At 40.4% G+C, this 19,157-nt stretch overlaps 1 long non-coding RNA gene across 1 annotated transcript in view; it reads right to left on the reverse strand.

Annotated features, from left to right (window-relative positions):
- Positions 1–862: 862 nt before the first annotated feature.
- LOC309339861 overlaps positions 863–19,157 on the reverse strand; it is a 39,300-nt gene continuing 21,005 nt past the window's right edge. The window contains exons 3-5 of the long non-coding RNA XR_014155579.1: positions 15,737–15,849; positions 6,227–6,314; positions 863–1,039 (exon numbers count right to left, since the gene is read on the reverse strand). This is a non-coding gene — a long non-coding RNA (uncharacterized lncRNA). The remainder of the gene's footprint in view (positions 1,040–6,226; positions 6,315–15,736; positions 15,850–19,157) is intronic.

Raw genomic sequence — 19,157 nt, forward strand, 5'->3', positions numbered from 1 at the left:
GGTCCTCGAACCACAACAACTTATTCCAGGACAATTATTTTTGTTTGACTTTGTTGTACTCTCAATCAGTGACTTAAACAACAAATTCCCATCTGATTTTAAATGCATTATACAATAAATGAGAGAACAGAAAAGTCTTCAGGTTTTGGAATTCTGCAAGTGCATTTAGTTGGCCACTGTGAGAACAGGATACTGGACCAGATGGACCTGATCCAGCAGGTTCTGCTTATGTTCTTAGGTGCATGTGGTGTTCAGCACATTTCCTTAGTATGAAGATAATGGTGATACAAGAGTGCATGTATTTTCGTCTGTGAAACGTTGTTTGGGGTATAACACAAGGAATCTGTAAAGACAGGGTTTTAGGGCTGTTTACAAACTGGAAACATATCAATAGTTTTTTTTCAATGAACTGTTGACATATTGTGACATATACATGGGAGGAAAGTTAAAAGCATTAATACTAATAAAAATCTTGTAATGACAAGCAGTCATATTTTGCTTTAACTAGGGAACAGCAGCTATGCCTGAGGTCAAAGTCATTCATTAATGTTAAAACTATCAATAAATGATTGCCTTTTATTATCTTTTAATTAAACTTACTGTGTCAGAATATGAATTGTAAATTTGACCTTTGGTGCCTACGCACTTTGTAATGTGGCTGTGGCATTTTCTTCAAGCAGGCAGGTTGAAAAATTAGAATGCAAAATGAGTCTCCTTCCAATATTTCAAAAGCCATATCCTAATAGCAAAAGGACTTAACATTTTTATTAACCAAAGGCTGAGCGTTATAGCAACTGACAGGTACAACATGTGATATTATATATTCATCTTGATAGTGGAGGTAGTGATTCCTTTTGCCATTCAAAGCTACATGTGCAACACCTCTTGCATTGGGTGCATTGGTGGCAACAAGGGATGAGTGAATGTCAATTTCGGTTTCTCTTGGTTCTTTGATTTTTCCAGTATTGAGCTCAGGTCTTCATATTATATAGCAGTTTGTTGTTGGCATCCATCTGTTCCAAGAGACTATGGAGTGTGCCTGTGGGGGTAAAGTCAAACCACTATTTTTGCCGCACTGAAGTGACCTCCCCAGGGTGCAAGCCTGGGCTTTGTGTATGAAGATCCTGGGCTATTCAGATGACAATGCCCCACTCTTAGCTTCACTGAAAGCAGAGAAAAATGTTTGTCACCAGCTTGGCTGCAAGAGTTGCTGGAATGAGGCTTACAAGGTTGTCTTAGGAACTCCAGATTTGTGTAGGTTTTACTTTCTTATTAGTATTAGAGTTTTAGACCCAAACTCGGGGGGTTATGTGAAACACCTCAGTCCTAAACTATTAAGTATAGTAATTTAATTCACTGAAATTGTAAGTGCTTGTATGCATTACCAGTGCTTTTTTTGTTAAAAAAAATGTTTAGGGGTAGTCTCATTTCCCTACTCATATTGAAATACTGCCCCTCAATGTTTCACAAAATGTTTTGGGGTATACGTACCCCTGCATTGCCCCAGAAAAAAAGCACTGTTCATTACTATGTGTTTAAATTTGATTGGTTGGTAACTGAATTGTCATGTGATTGGCTAATGTTGGTCACATGGGAGGTATCTAGTGAAGGAGAGATTCCATTTTATGTTAAGCAAGATTACCGTGTTTTAGAGTCCACTGTGAATACTGCTAAATTGAATAGTGTTTGAGTGCTACTTCTCTGCTTGAAAAAAAGAAAGCAAAGCTGCAGAAGAAGGTGAAAGTGGAAATGTCTCATAGGACCTGCAAGACATGGCCTAAGTGAGATACAGAAGGCTGCATGCTGAGTTCTAGAAAGAGAGAAAAATACAGTTGTTTTGAAATTAGAAGAACTGTAAGCCCATGCTTGGAGAAGCATGTGACTGTAAATATTGTGTTTTAATTCATCTATAAGTTGCTGCAAGTAAAGTTTTTGAATGTTAAAGTCCAGACACTGGTCTAATTTCCAAATGAGGTTATCAGTCATATATATTATTTGAGCTTCTTAGCTGCGTTTTTGCTACCCTTACTTCAACATAAACTCACTCAATGGGTATCAGGGTTTTATTCCAAAAGACAAAGTGCATAAATGATTGGCTGCCTGAATCACAACTCCTTATGCAGAGGTCACAAAACCTAATAAGGTGCTTCATGAACTCTCCTAGCATTTACTGGTTGCAGAACAATTGGAAAGTAATGATGAGATTAAAAGAAAGGGTGGATTATTTTAAGCAAAAGGAGAAGACATAGAGGTTATGGTGGCTCATGCACTCCTGAAGTCAAATCAGAATAAGTCAAATGCTCCTAATACTAAAAAAAACCCAAAGCTGATTAATTGGTGTTTCATATGAATTTAGTTCAGCAAATGTGAGATAGGCAAGCAAGAAATTAGCACACTCTTTTTTCCAAAGCGCATTTATGGAGGTTTCCCGCCTCTGGCCCTTTTTGATTTAAGAAACGGAAGGCTCAGGAGATTTGTTAAACAACACAGAGAGCAAAACAGCACTGATTGCTCGAAGTGTCAATCTGAGCCCCCAAACAAAATAACTTTCCAATGCTTTGACCTTTCGAACACATGCAAACATTTCAGCATGTTTAACATTAATATTATCCCAAGGCACATGCTTATTAGCAAAAAGTCAAATCATACTCTGGTTTTCAGTACTTGCTAGCTATAGCTATTAGATCTTAACTTTTATAAGAAATGTGAACTAGACTGGAATTCATCTCTTTATATTTTTGTTGCACCCAGGATTAAAACTATACTGAGCTTATACAAAAATGTTTTCAAATCTGCAACACAGCATTTGAAATTTATGATGAACAATAGATTCATTGATTGAAATTTGTCACCAAGACAAAGGTCAGCTGTGGATTTTAGCATTTAAAAGGTGGGTTTCAACATCTCAAATGTCAGTACATGCAGGTCCCACTGCTGGAATGGTCATTATCAGAAATTTCAGTTATCCAAACACCAAGAATTATACCCAAGCCTCACAACACTAACAGCTAATTCAGAAATCTGAAAAGCCAGAGTTTGCCCACTTGCTTATTTATTTGTGTTTTGCTGGTTGCTAGCAGCCATTTTGGGCAGAAACCAGGAATGTATTGTACCTACAAAGCGGGACCTACATGTATTACATGTATAGGGACGCAGTTGGCGCTGTGGCCTAAACCACTGAGCCTCTTGGGCTTGCTGATCGGAAGGTCAGCAGTTCAAATCCTTGCAACGGAGTAAGCTCTGTCCCAGTTTCTGCCAACCTAGCAGTTTGAAAGCATACCAGTGCAAGTAGATGAATAGGTACCACAGTGGTGAGAAGGTAAACGGTGTTCCCATGCGCTCTGGCTTCCGTCACAGTGTCCCATTGCTCCAGAAGCAGTTTAGTCATGCTGGACACATGACCTGGAAAGCTGTCTGTGGACAAACACCAGTTTGAAAGCAAGATGAGTGCCACAACCCCATAGTCGCCTTTGACTGGAGTCGTTTGACTGGAGTCCAGGGATCCTTTACCTTTACCTTTTATTTATCTATCTATATATATATATATGTATTGCAAAATCATCAGGTTCATCTCACGTTTCATTTTTAGGGTCTTCCAGCACCTATCATTATTATTGATGCAGTTGCTGTTTGATCCAATGTTATTTCAAATGACTTTGTAGCTGATGGTCTGTGTCTTTGGTCACATGTCACTGTTAACAGACAGTGAATGTGGAGTTTTCCTTTCCACACTAATGGTGGATTGTGCCCAAATTGAGGAAAGTTCCCTAACTTACACTTGTGTTCCTCCAGTCAGTGAATGTTGGAGTTAAGAGCAAGTGCTCCTTTGTATTACCTTACATCTTTCCCTCATCTCCCTTGCAGTGGAAAAGTGACCCTGTATGTTCTTGCCTTCCATCATGCTGTGACACATATGCAGTTGCAATCAAAATTATTCAGCCTCCATTATAAATCAGGTTTATTATCAAAATTTAGACTATCAGATGTTTACAATGAGCAAATCAAACAAAAGCAATTGAAATAGCTCAACACGATGGATGCTTCAAGTGTTTCCCCCAAATTCAGCTCAAATTGCAACTTATACTGGCTTCTCCAGTCTCACTACTATTCAACCCCTTCATGGCAAGCATCTTTAGTACTTAGTAGAGCAGCCTTTTGCTGCTATGACCTGCTGCAAACGAGATGCAAACCAGACAGCAACTCTTGGCCCCATTTCTGAAGAATCGTAGCCCTTTCCTCACGAGCAATGGCCTCCAGTTCAGCAAGATTCTTGAGTTTGCATGGTGCAACCACCTTCAAATCCCACCAGAGATTTTCTGTGGAGTTCAAGTCAGGTGACTGTGGTAGCCACTGTAGAACTTTCCAGGACTTCTGCAACCAAGCCTTGCTGGAATTTGAGATATGCTTGGGATCATTGGAAGGTCCAATAGCTTATTAATGCTCACACTGGTAACATCGACTGGATTTTTACAATGCTCCCTATGTGATGCTGTCCCTCAGCTTGGTTCAAAAGCTGAAGCTGGTGCAAAATGTGGCTTCTAGGTTGCTGAGTTTAGCACCTCACAGCATACACACAGAACATATGCTAAAGAAATTGTACTGGCTGCCAATTTGCTACCAAGTCCAAGTTTAAGGTGTTGATGTTGATTTATAAACAGCATGCAACCAGGCTGTCTGAGGCAACGCCTTCCCCCATATTGCTCAGCCTGACCACATTGATACTCAGAGGTGGCCCTCCTGGTCATTCTGTGCTGTGTGGAAATGCATCACATGACCATATTAAAGAGGGCCTTCTTGGTGGTATGGCCTGTTTTGTGGAATGATCACCTGTCAAATATCTGGCAGGTACTAACTGTGGTGGTTACTAATTTGGCCAGGCATTCCTGGGCCACAGTTATTTTAATGTCAGTTTTACCACTTCATGGATGTCACTGTTAGATAGATCAATGAATTTATCCTGTTGTGAACCATTGTGCTATGGCTTTAATTAAAGGCACACAAATAAGTCAAATAGTAATCAATAAAAGACTTCAATTGAAAATGAGTGCTACACACTGAGATCAGATTAGATATTAAGGCAATAAATGTTTTTACAGAGAATGGAGAAGGTTTAGTATGATCTCTCCAGAGGACTCAAGCAGCTATGCTTCAGGATGTGGCAGATTGTCTCCTACCAATTAGCCTGTTTCAGGGGGGGGGGCGGATTAAACACCCTTCTTCCTGACCTCACTAATGTAGCGATCAAACTTCTCTCTGTGCACATAGGACAAATCAACCAATCCTCCATGCAAGATTATAAAGTCTTTCAAAAGCAAGTACTTCATTCATTGTTTAACCTCTCTATATAGGGATGTTGTGAAAAATCAAAAAGTTATGTTCACAAAAGTTGATTCCTGATGAGTTGTTGGCATCTGTCTCGAGAGGCAATGGAGTGTGCCTCTGGGGATGAAGTCAAACTACTGCATTTGCAGCACAGAAGTGATCTCCCTGGTGAGCAACCCTAGGCAGTGTGCATAGAGGTCCTGTGTTGCCAAGATGATAATCTTGGCCTTGCTGATGTGTCCAAAGGAAAGCAGAGCAACATGTTTGGCACCAGCTTGGCTGCAGGAGTTGCAGGAAGGAGGCATACAAGGCACCATCCCACTGTCTTAGGACTCCACTCTGGATTTGTGTAGGGGTTACTCCGTTGCCTTTTCTTCACCCAAAGATATCCCACAAGGTACTGGAGGTTTAGGAGGTTTAGGATGAGAGTTCTCAGGCTGATGTTCTCCTTCTCAGGCTTCTCAGGCTGATGAGCCATATCTGCCCATCTCCCTCTACAGAATTTTCAGAAACCCTCTTCTTGAATGTCGAACATACTATAGATCTTGTCCACTCAATCCACCAGAGCCTGTTTTCATATGCAGGGTAAGTCCCTAACTTACTGAGAGTTTGAGACTCATCAACTACTCTCAGCTGGTTTAGCTGGCTACTCAAAGCCATTCCTGGGTATGACCTCCGTCACGTGCTGATAGCTCTCACCTGTGGCTCCTACAATATGAGTGCAGGTTGGGGACCAAACATGGGCAAACCCCCACCAGAGGTACTACCCATCCCCTAACACCCCTCCTAATGGCTTAGGTTGAGTCAAATAGGGCCTGGCTGACTCCAATCTTGTGCCTACCTCTGCTTTCTCTGTAGCCCAAGCTTCTCTCTTTCCTTTTTCTACAAGAGACCAGTAACTTACCTGTAGTGGCAGGAAAGTGAAAAGCTGAGGGTGATCACGCTCCATCTTACCAGCAGAACATCCACTTCTTTAGGGAATGGGGCAAGCACTACAAATCAATTCAAAGATGGTACTGTTAGTGATGTTTCTCCCTTTATATGAAGGAGCCAATGTATCAGAAGCAGGTAAACTCCCAGAGTGGTGGGGGCAATCCAGTCAGATGGATGGGTACTACTACTACTACTACTACTACTACTAATAATAATAATAGTAATAATATAATTTATTATTTATACCCCGCCCATCTGACTGTGTTTCCCCAGCCACTCTGGATGGCAAATAATAAAATTGTTGCTGTTGTTGTTGTTATATCAGTTCATGGACATTCTAGTTTATCCTGTTGGATCATAGCTTATACTGTACTGAAACATGGCTTTAAGGATTATTACTTAAAAACAACAACAGGTAGGTTGTCGTGTTGGTCTGCCATAGTCGAAATAAAAAAAAAACTTGAAAAAGATTATTTAAAAAACTCTTCCAAAAAATTCCAGATATCTGATATCAGATATCTGAAGAAGTATGCATGCACACGAAAGCTCATACCCATAACAAACTTAGTTAGTCTCTAAGGTGCTACTGGACAATTTTTGGAAGGATTCTTTTAAGGACTTTTTTAGAAAGGAAAAAAATTTAATGACTTGATTCATTTAAAGGAATTTTTCTTTGGAAACGTTTTTTAAATAATCTTTTCCAAGAATTTATTTTATTTATTTATTCATTTTTTTAAAAAAAAAAACTTCTTATGTTAAGCAGCTTTCATCATCCTTAAGCACCAGCACCAACCGTCATTTTAACCACCAATCAGAAAGAAGTCACTCCAAAGCAGTGTTGTGGTGCAGAGACAGAAAGACAAGTTTTTGGGAGCAACCAGATTTTAATGTGTCAAACGAAAGCACCATGTATTGCCCTAAAAGTCCAGGGAACATTAGGTGCTTCTGAATGTCCTTTTCATTGGACATGCATCCATATTATTTGCACCAGGAAAAGTCTGGGGGCTGTCCTACATACTTCCTTCCCTACTAGTCCTAGAACTTCCCAATGGGAAAAAAAAAGGCGGGAGGGGAGAGATAACACACACAGAGGGCGGAGATTTGCCCCATATCACACACCCGCTCAGTAAGAGCGCGGGGGGGGGGGAGGTATCAATGCCGACTCCTTAAAGGAGCAGATATTTTCCAAGCTCTGTAAATGGAGATGGAAAAACTGAAAGCAGGCAACAGGGGGAAAGGGAAGAGAGCCCGCAAAAATCCAAAGCCTTGGCAGCAGAGTGGAAGCTTCTTAAAGAGGCTGGCAGCTCATTAGAACCCAAACCAGTAACGTAGGGAAACACACACACACACACACACACACACACACACACAATTTGGGCAGGGGATGAGCACACGCACTAAAAAGAAGAAAGGGGCAATCTCAAGTAAGTTTGGTTTTGCCCTCCCAAGCCGCTGCAGCCAGGCAGCAAGGTCTGGCATATGAACGCCGAGGATGGAGACATACTGGTTGCATGATCCACCTGACAGGACCGTTTGCAAGAGTAGCTGCTCCCTTGGGGAACTGGCAGGAGGAAAGGAAGCAGGAGCTGGAGCAAACGCCAGATTGCCTCCAGCCAGGGCTTCTTCTGGTATACAGTGGTACCTCGGGTTGAGAACTTAATTCGTTTTGGAGGTCCGTTCTTAACCTGAAACTGTTCTTAACCTGAAGCACCACTTTAGCTAATGGGGCCTCCTCCTGCTGCTGCTACGCTGCCAGAGCACGATTTCTGTTCTCATCCTGAAGCAAAGTTCTTAACCCGAGGTACTATTTCTGGGTTAGCGGAGCCTGTAACCTGAAGTGTCTGTAACCTGAAGTGTCTGTAACCCGAGGTACCACTGTATTGCAGGGAGCTGAGCAGAGCCCAGCCAGCCAGCACGCGCGTTGCCGTCCCTTTTCCCCGCGAGCGGAAGTGGGGCAGATGCTCCTCATGCAGCTGCTGTGACTCCCAAGCCTACAGTGAGTGGCAAAGCGGCAGCAAAGCACCGCTAGCTGTAGGCTTGGCCGCCCGCTGCTGGGCAGGCGCTGTGGCGCAGGACCCACTAAACCAAATAGAAAAGACGGCCCTGGCTGGACCAGGGTGGAAGCAAAAGACCTGAGAGACTCCACATGGAAGAGGTTGCAGTCTGAACTGAAGATTGCAAATATAGTCCTCAGTGCCTAGCTTGCTGAATCTTAACTGGATAGGAGTGTTATAGGGAATTTGGCTTAGGTTTGGATATGGGAGGAACTGAATCTCTTCCATATACTCTTAGAGTGGCAGATCATTCACACTGAGAGGAACCATATAGTGCTAACATTTTTAAAAGAAATTAAGGTAACTGTAATGAAGTAAATGTTACCATCTTGTTTATTAAGTAACTGTGCACACAAATATCACACCTGCTTCTATTCATAACAATATTCATAAAAATAAAGTATAGCTACTTTGATTTGTTCTTTATTTTGGGATCTCTCAGCTGCTTTGTCCTGGTAAGATGAGGAATTAAACAATTCTTCTAAACACACCATGATGCCATTGCACTGCCATTGTACAGTCAACTTTTAGAACTTCATTTTAGAAAATGTATGCCATCAATAGTGTGTCTGAAGCAGATAAGTTATCTTGGAGAATATCTTTAGGGCAATGTAGGTAGTCCATTTAAAATAATGCAGTGTTGTGTAACTTTTAGCAATTGGTTGCACACTGTTTGAAGCAGCAAATTAATGTACCAAATAGCATATGTGGGAATACTGCTTGATCTGATTTTACAAAAAGAGGCAATAAAGGAAAGTCCTTTCTAATTTCCTTAATGGAATTTTCTTTATTGTTCAAGAATATTTAGGCAGAAGCAAGACTTGCATTTTCATTAGTACAGTTTTAATTTCCTAAATGGCCATATTGCTCATCTACATGTGGCTAGTAAGAACCATGCAACCCAAAATACACATTTTGGAAGTCGTTATAGGAAAGTGGTGATTTCCTTAAATGCCGTTCTAACTCAAACATCACACATCTGTACCAGCAAAAGGATGACAATCTTACAAATACATGTCTACTTGGAAGTAGGGCCCACAGCATTAAGTGGTACTTACTCCAAAGTAGGGCTGGGGGAGAAATTTTATTCAGCTTGTGTTTAAAGCTAAATCTATCAAATGCACACCCAATGTGAGCCTCTCTGGGAAGAGCCTTCCACAAATGCAGAGCCACCGAAGGAAAAGCCCATTATTGTGTTGCAGCCCTTTGGACCTCTCATGGAGGAGGCACATGGAGAAGGCTCTCAGATTATGAATTCAGGTCCGGGATTGTTCATATGAGGAAAGGCATTGAGGTATTCTGGCCCCGAGCCATTTAAGGACGAACAGGTCAAAACCAGCACTTTGAATTAGCCCTGATGGAAAGCACTCCTTGCCACTGAGGCCACCTGAGCCTCAAGCGACAGCAATGGTTCTAGGCATACCCCCAAGCTACATACCTGCTGCTTCAGAGGGAATGTAACCCCATCAAGAGCAGGCAATTTCCCGTCCATCCGGTCTAGGGAACCACCCACTAATGGTGCCTCAGTCCATTTATCTGACCTACTTAATGAGAAATACTTTGTGAAAGCATGGATGAAGATTTTTTTTTTATTTAAAAAATGCCTTGTTATTAGTTAGAGAGGTCACTTGGGAATTGCTGACACTGGAAGAATGCGCAACCACTGTGTGTGTGCTGGCTAGAGAGTCAGAGTTGAACAAGGGGATATTATTATGAAGCTTGTTGACTGGTTTGGGCATGTGGGGTTAAGGTGAAGCTGCACAGCATGTTATGATGAGAGAAATAGCTGAGTATCATTCCCTCATCGAAAAGGTAAGCCTCGCTGCACAAGGCTACCTAGTAATCCTGGTGATTAAACAACTACAGTGGTGCCTCGCAAGACGAAATTAATCTGTTCCGTGAGGCTCTTCGTATAGCGGTATTTTCGTCTTGCGAAGCAAGCCCATTGACAGCTTAGCGGATTAGCGCTATTAGCGGTTTAGCGGCTTTTAGCGATCAGCTGTTAAGCGGCTTATTAGTGGATCAGCTGATAAGCGGCTTAGCAGCTTAGGAAAAGGGGGGGGAGGGAAAAAACCCACAGGAACTCGCAAGACATTTTCGTCTTGTGAAGCAAGCCCATAGGGAAATTCGTTTTGCGAAGCGCCTCCAAAATGGAAAACCCTTTTGTCTAGCGGGTTTTCCGTCTTGCGAGGCGTTCGTCTTGCGGGGCACCACTGTAATAACACAGGCCTAGTGAGTCACAGCATCTTTCAACCTTTAACAAGTTTGTTGTGATGTTCATGCCACTCTGAATTCATATAAACATCAGGATGCAGATGTGATAAATAAACTCCCATTCCAGTTGTAAAATAAGTTGAAGTATACTAGAATAGGGAATCAGAGGACACACATGCATGTATTAGTTCTATAAATGTTCAGAGTGTATCTATAAAATGTGGTCCACATTTGAAAATGACTACTGAAAAATAATTGTATGTCATATGTTTGCACCCTTTGTGTTGCATAGGCATACAGTACATGTAGTTTGTGTTTTGATATCCCTTCCTAAGAGCAAAATGTAGTATATGAAGCTGCATTTCATCTGATTGACTAATGTAGAGTGCAATCAAATTAGGATTTGGTAAACAAAATCTTCCATAGTCTTATTAGTATCCATCATGCCTGTCTGCCCTTGGCATTCATTGAAACAGCTTTAGCAAAAAAAGTGACCATGTAATTCCTGGCACCTCTTGATGGTTGTTGGATATCATTCATTGTTTCTATATACAAGTGAGAGAAACTTTCTTTGCCATTCTGAACAAAAAAGGTAGCTAATTTGGGGATTGATTTCAGTATGCATCGTCACAGTGCAGTTGTCAACCAAAGCAGTTCAGATTTAAAATCTCCTTAAGAGTAATTGGAAGGGAACATCTGTGCCCTCCAGAAGTTATGACAGTATGAAAGTAACTTTCAAAAAATGCATAAGCAAAGGTTGCTTCAGAAACAGCTTGCTAATCAGCAGCAATATGGTGACCCAGTTCTCTGACAAGGCAGCATCATTAAACTTTCTTGTATACAGCATCTGTGTTAAAAAACATACACCCAACAACAGAGGATATGCAAAAGGGGGAAAAGAAAGAGGAAGTGTGTGCACTCAGTGGACTAAGTAAGCTTTCATTATCAGCGACATTCAACACTTGTAGTTTCACCACTATTGAGAATCTCCATTGCCAAATTAACTCAGTTGCCAGAGTGGGGGGTGACAGGATGGAAACGTCTAAATCTCTTTGGCAAAATCAACTCTGAGCCAACACAAGAGATGCTAGCGGATTTCATTGTGTTTTAAGATCCTCCTTTTTTCAAACAAACAAACAAAACCAAAAAACACCACTGGCCTGCTTCTGACATAAATGAGAACAATGACTTCTGGCTATATGAATACTCTGTTAGAAAAGTCACTTAAATAATGCAGATAGAATCCAGAGAGAGAAAATCCTGATAACTTTTTACTGGTTTTTTGTTTGTTTGTTTGTGTACACACACACACACACACACACAATAATCTAACAACATTTCAGGTTTTACAATCAATCATTCAACCTCGAACTTCCGCCTCCACCATGGTTTCCCCAAAGTTTGGATTTCATGCTGCATAATTTAGTTACTCCATGCCTTTGCTTCAAAACACAAAAACAAAAAACTTCCACTGACCTTTCCACTGCTATTCTCAGTCAAATCCTATTTGTGTCTTAACATGTTTACACTGAGTTTTTAAATCTAAAAACATTTTCCAATTCTCCTTAAAGTCAATCTCATTTTTATCTCAAATTTTACAAGTCAAACTAGCCAATTCTGCATATTCGGTAATTTTCAATTTACTAAGTATTTTTTTTAAAAAAAAATAAAAATAGAGATTTGGTGGATCAAGGGGATGCTCTGGACATAGTGTATCTTGATTTCAGTAAAGCTTTTGACAAAGTCCCCCATGATATTATTGCAAGGAACCTGGGTTGAATGAGGTAACTGTTAGGTGGATTTGTAGCTGGTTGACTGACGCAAAGTGTATTCATTAGTGGTTCCTCATCATCTTGGGAAAAAGTGACAAGTGGGATGCCACAGTATGTTGTCCCGGGCCACTTGTTGGTCAACGTCTTCATAAACTACTTGGATGAAGGAATTGAGGGGATGCTCATCAAATTTGCAGATGACACCAAACTGGGAGGGGTAACTAATGCCGCAGAAGATAGAATCAGAATTCAAAATGACCTTAACAGATTGGAGAACTGGACCCAAACTAACAATAATGAATTTCAATAGGGATAACTGTAAGATTCTGCACTTAGGCAGGAAGAACTGGATGCACGAATATAGGATGGGGGACACTTGACTTATTGGCAGTACATGTGGAAAGGATCTAGGGGTCTTGGTGGACCACAAGCTTAACACGAGTCAACAGTGTGATGCAGCAGCAAAAAAGCTAATGCTATTCTAGGCTTCATCAACAGAAGTATAGTCTCCAGCTAAAGGGAAGTAATAGTACCACTCTATTCTGCCTTGGTCAGACCACACCAGTGATACTGTGTCCAATTCTGGGCACCACAATTTAAGAAGGATGTTGACAAGCTGGAATGTGTGCAGAGGAGGGCAACAAAGATGATCATGAATCTGGAAACTAAGCCTTATGAGGAGCGCTTGAAGGAGCCGGGTACTGTATGTTTAGCCTGGAAAAGAGGAGACTGAGAGGAGATATTATAACCATTTACAAGTATCTTAAAGGCTGTCACATGAAAGAGGGAACAAGCTTGTTTTCCCTGCTCTGGAGGGTCGGACTTGAACCAATGGCTTCAAGTTGCAAGAAAGGAGATTCCGACTAAACTTTCAGGAAAAAAATTCTGACAGTAAGAGTTGTTCAGCAGTGGAACAGTCTCCCTTAGGAGTTTGTGGACTCTCCTTCCTTGGAGGTTTTTAAGCAGAGGTTGGATCGCCATTTGAACTAGACCCTTCCAACTCTATGATTCTATGTCAACTAGAGACTAATTAAGAACTAATGCAGCAATGGGAGTCTATCTTGGACATATATTGTAAGGAGAGTGGGAAACCAGTTTTGGAAAATTATATTAAATTGTATTAATTCAGTAACGATTTTTAATAATTTGAAAAATCAATAAAAAATAATTGGCAAAAAAAAATTATCACTAGTAACAGGGCCTTCATTGCATAGGCTGCCCCAAAGGAATGCTAAGAATTTGTTAGTCAGTGTCACTGACTGCTTTGTTCTCTCTCTGTGTTTATATTACCGCTGAGCTACTTTGAATTTTTTATGCACATATTTGCCAATGTGAAAAAAATCCATCTGATTCCTCTCTGTTCCAGTTGATTTCTATTATCTTTTCTTATGCTCACACACTTTATCTATTGGCATTATCTGCTCTCAGTGACACCGTCCTCTATTCAAATATGTTCAGCTACATACAGTAATAATATATAAAAGTAACCTGCATCATAGCTGGACAGTGACTGGAACGCAGGTCCTGCTCTATCACTACATTTCACTGGTCTTCAGTATATTTCTAGCTTTAGTGAATTCAATGGCCGGCTCCAGGATTAAATAAATATGTCCAGGCAGCAAGTGACTGTGAAAGCAAAGTGTTTCATTATCTCATTACACTCTTTTAGCTAGTTTCATGCTAGTGTTTCCCTTCTGGAGATGGAACTTACTTGGTATGTAGGTATCATTTTTCTTGTGTCTGCCTCCAGCATCTCAAATGTAAAAGGAGTCTCTAGCTACTGAGTCTCTTCAGACATTATGGTACATGTGTCTTAGTAAGTGCGACATAAATCAATATCCAAAATGATCATCTGGGCTCCATTCTTCTAGGCTTTCTTTGACCTTTCTTCTGAAAGGGGAGAAACTTCATGTCTGCTAAGTAAAGCTTCTCAACTGCAGAACATACTAATTTATCTGCAGAAGATATTTTTCTTCCCTAGGCAAAAATAAATTCATCCTTCCCATCATGTGATTTAGCATTTTCCCCCTAGCCATTTTCCTGATTTTTGTTCTTGTTCTGCACTTCATCCAAACGGATGGACACTTCCCCCCACTCATTCATATAGATGAAAATGGAAAAGAGTAGGGCTACAATTTGGAAATTTGATGGAGAAACTATTGCTACCATACTACAAATCCTGCTGTGCTGAGGCTGAGAGAAAATTCTGTTTCTCCTATGGGATTTCCCCTTGGAATTCTTCTGCTTTTAACTGCTGTATAGCATTGAGTTGTGACAGCCCTATCTAGAAAGAAATAACTGGGCTAGGATTTTTTTCATGGGGGAAAAAGATTTGTGGATAAGGTGTGTGTAAGAGAGAGTGAGAGAGACAGACACACACACACACAGAGAGAGAATAAAATACTCAATAGATTGCTTGTTTTTGCACATTTTCTATGGCCCTGAGGCAAAGTCAATATTGTGTAGAAATTTTGGAATGGCCACCAACGTTACCAAATCAGGATTAGAATATGTCGGAACCAAATAAACACTCAAGGCTGGTCCACTAAATTGAATGGGACACTGTGACACCCACCTCGGTGTATCCTCAACCACTGCCATCTTGCAGCACAGTGTATCCTCACGGTGTATCCTCAACCACTGCCATCTTGCAGCACAGTATGAGTAAACTGAGGAGAAGCTCAGTATGTACCTCAACTTGATTAAAATTAAGATGGGCTGGGCCACTGGGGACTACAGGATCCAGTCCAAATGGCCACCCCTGCCTTTTAGTTACTGTAAAATGACCAAAGACCTAGGATTAACTTCCCCCTTTTTGGTTCCAAATAGTTCAATAAAAATGTATTACTGGCCAAACACGACAGGTTCATTCATTGCTGTTTTCAGAACATTGTTCTATTAAATGAACAATGAGACAGTCGTTGTTACAGTTTTCTAATTTATACAGACAATGGACAGCTGTCCAAACATTTGTGACAGAGATAGTGATTTCTACTCTTAACAGGCGAGTTTTCTGAAAGTCATTGCATATTTAACATACTCAAATGTGAACTGTATTTGTTCATAACAAGGATCAATTGGGAGTGGGGAGAACTCAAAAGAAAGAGCTTTTCTATCCCTAAACAGAAAAACAGAAATACCCTGGAAGATAAATATTTTTCTACCTCAGATAAGTTAACTATCTTTTTTTATTATGATTTAATGCAAGAAGAAATAAATAAAATACAACTGAATTCAAAAGAAAATTAAACACACACACAAAATGCAAATCTGGGTCATTTCATTTACATTCCTTGAAATGTAAAGCACCCCCTGCCCCATTTCTTAAAATTATTTTATGTCACCACATATAACAATATACGTATTCGAGATTTGCAAAAATTAACTATCTTTGACATACTTGGTTAAAAGTTTTACCACAAATAACTACACATTGCTTACCAACGTGTTGGTGCAAAGATATTTTTGATCTGATTTGTATTCTCATGGATAAAAACAGCATACATCTGCTGACGTAGAAGCCAAGTTGAAAAGTCTCAGAATAGCAGCTTATTCTATGGAAACAGAAGAGCAAGAGGCAATAAATTAAAGTAACAATCAGTTGCTAACTGCATGTCTGTAGTTCCGATATCTCTGATTAGGCAATGTAAACAGTTGTAAAGACCTGGGTTGAACTAAACAGTTGAGCTGCTAGAGGAAACTAGTGAAATGAGTCCTGCTGGGGCAATGGGACTTTCCTCACCTCTCTTCCCCCGATGTCCCTCACATTGGTTAGGGGTGTGTATGTCAGAATAAGCCCCGGAACAGCATGGAGGTTGAGGGGAGGGGATATAGTTCTGCCAACAAGCTGAAATATTTGTGCTGATGAAACAATCAAAAGAGTGTGACATTGAATTGCTCTCAATATCTTATTTATTTTTTAAAAAAATGCCATTCCACATTTATATTCAAGGTAATATAAAAAAGAAAGGTTGCAAAAACCCTTACAAGTTGACCCAAAATTCAGTTGCCCTAATGCTTTTGCAGAGGCTTGTTTCTGAGGAAAGAAGTCTCTACCTGATGACTGATCAACTGATTGATTGTTTTAAAAGTCATTGAGGAGTGAGAAAATGGACCTCTCTATAAAGAGTTTCTAAAATTAAGTACCACAGGGGGTGATTAATATGTTTTCTCAAATGTTGTTTGTTTAGTCACTATTCATTGCTAGTGAATGTAGTTCTGTTATATTCCAATAGTTGTGTTTATTTCATTCTTCTACCTTACAGGCTAGTATGCACCTACAAGAGGTATCATTATGTAGAACTTTTGTTCACCAGCCACCCGAAGTCTGCTAATCCCATTTGTGGACTAACATAGTACTCAGCAACTTTCTATTTTCTCCCCTACTCTGGGCAGCTAATAAAACTAGGAATTCTACCAAGGCCTTGGTGAGCTGTGGTGTGTTCACCTTTATGGGCCTACACTGTGGAATCTTTTGATCCTGACCACTGAACAGTTTCAATGATCAATAAAGATACACTGACAATGAAATGGGTAGGTGGGAATGTTGGGAGATTCCATGTCCCCTAATAATCCATTGCTCTAATAATGCCAGCTCAGTACTGTGGAACTTTTTATTATTACAAAGTACCACAGAAGCATGGTGAATTGCTGATTGGGAATATACCATCATAGCCTTAGCACATGCCTCTATTTGCAGATTTAAAATAACTCCACATTTTTGGCCACTAAATCCCTCCCCAGTCTTCTCTAATTGCCACATAAAATGAGGTGATCCACCGTAATGAATAATCATAATGAAGTAGCCACGCAGCACGCCTCTCATTCCTTTCCTTATGCCGTTATCAGTGTCACTATAGTCTCCGCTGCATATTTCGCCTATTATTGCAGCTGTCAGAGAATTAAGTGAAATCTATCTGGCAACATCTGGCTTCTCAGGGGGAAAAAATGAATAATTTCATCAGCCTTCCCCAGCTCCGTCAGTCTCATCCTAATTATGATGTAACAGAGGGCATTAGCATGTGGTGGACTTGGTGATTAACCTCAGGCAGCTGAAAAAGTGGTCTGGAGAGATGAGCAAAGCATTTGGAACAGCTCGATCAATTATAGATGCTCCCCCCCACCTTCGCACCGGACGAGGCACTTAAATTACAGCAATGACCTTGTGATTGGTAACAGTAAGTTACGCTTGAACCCATTTAGAGGGTCAGATGTTTTGTAGCACATTTCAATAGTTTAAATGCTTATTTCTAAATTCATTTGGAATTAATTCCTTTTTTATTTTTTACTAGCGACTAGAGCTGAGCAAAATCTTCACAGGTTTGATTTTTGCACTGGAATTCAAGATATCAGTGCAACAGAATTTTGTCTTTGAATCTGGAGCAAAGTGATGAATCTATTACAAAGTCACGAGGAGACACGTTTATCTAAAGGCGATTTTGGGCCTGAAAGTGAGGCAGTCTGTGTGCTCTAAAGGGAGGCACCCACACAAAAGTTTGAAAAAAGTCTGTGCTCATGAATGTGGACGAAACAAGGGTACATGGTGCTGATTATTTGATGGGGAAGGGTTTTCTATAGGGTACACAAAGCAAGGGTAGCTCAGCCTTGGGTCAAGTGGATCAGGGAACTTCACCAGAATAGTCACTTCCCATTGTGTTCTAGATTCTATTTTTTCTGTCATATGTGGGTTTGTTTGTATTATTCCAAACCCAGCACACCAACTTCAGGATTGTACAGGCTGCATATTTTCTTCTTCCTCATCGCTATTACATTTATATCCTCTCTCCGTTCCTACAAGCTGTCATTCAAGCTGTCACTCATGGTTCTCCATTTCCCCATGTTATACAGTGGTACCTGTAGTTATGAACTTAATTCGTTCTGGAGGTCTGTTCTTAACCTGAAACTAGAGGCGTACTGCACCGCCGGCACACAATTTCCGTTCTCATCCTGCGGCAAAGTTCTCAACTTAAGGTAACTCTTCCAGGTTAGCAGAGTTTGTAACCTGAAGCGTTTGTAACCTGAGGCATTTGTAACTCGAGGTACCACTCTACTCACAACTCTGTGAGATAGTTTAGGCTGAAAGAGTGTGTTGCCCAAAATCATATGATGAGTTTTATTTGAATCTTAACCCTGATCTCCCAGGCCCTAGTCCACCAAGTCCTCCACATTCTGGGGGCAGGGGGAGATGTAAAAGTGATGAAGCTGGATGTAAAAGTGATGAAGTTGTTAAATTTTCAGATATACATTTCCCACAATAAAATATAAAGCATTACATCTAACGACTTCCATTCTTTTCCTTCTTATACTTCCAAAATATACTGCATATTCTATTTCTGCCGTCTATCCCTCCCCTTTTTCATATAATCTTAATTTCAGTTATACTGTTGAATTTATATTAATCCTGCCAGCATTTTCACTTGCTTACAGTTATTTTCCAAATGTTCCACAAATAATTTCCATTCATCTTCCTCCACTCCTTCTTGTTCTCTTACCCTGCTGGCTGTTAGCTCTGCATATTCCATCATTTTCAGCTGACCTTCCTCCTCCTTTGGGACCTCTCCCAACTTCCATTTCTGGGTAACAAAATCTGAGCTGCTGTCATTGCATACATAAATAACCTTTTCTGACCCCTGGGTACCTCTGTATCTTTCCTAAAAGGAATGCCTCTGTTTTTTGGGTGGAATGCTGTTTTAAACAGTTTTTTTTTTTTTTCATTTCATTATAAATCATTTCCCAGTAGTCCTTAACTATTCTGCATGAACTATATTGTTCAAGGCCGTCATATTCTTCAAAAAAGTGAATGCTTCACACACAGCTTTAAGGCACGATCAAGACATACGGAAAAATGATGGAGTCTCATTGA

The sequence above is a fragment of the Podarcis erhardii genome (assembly GCF_964252035.2).
Source record: "Podarcis erhardii genome assembly, chromosome: 4".
Lineage (NCBI taxonomy): Eukaryota > Metazoa > Chordata > Lepidosauria > Squamata > Lacertidae > Podarcis > Podarcis erhardii.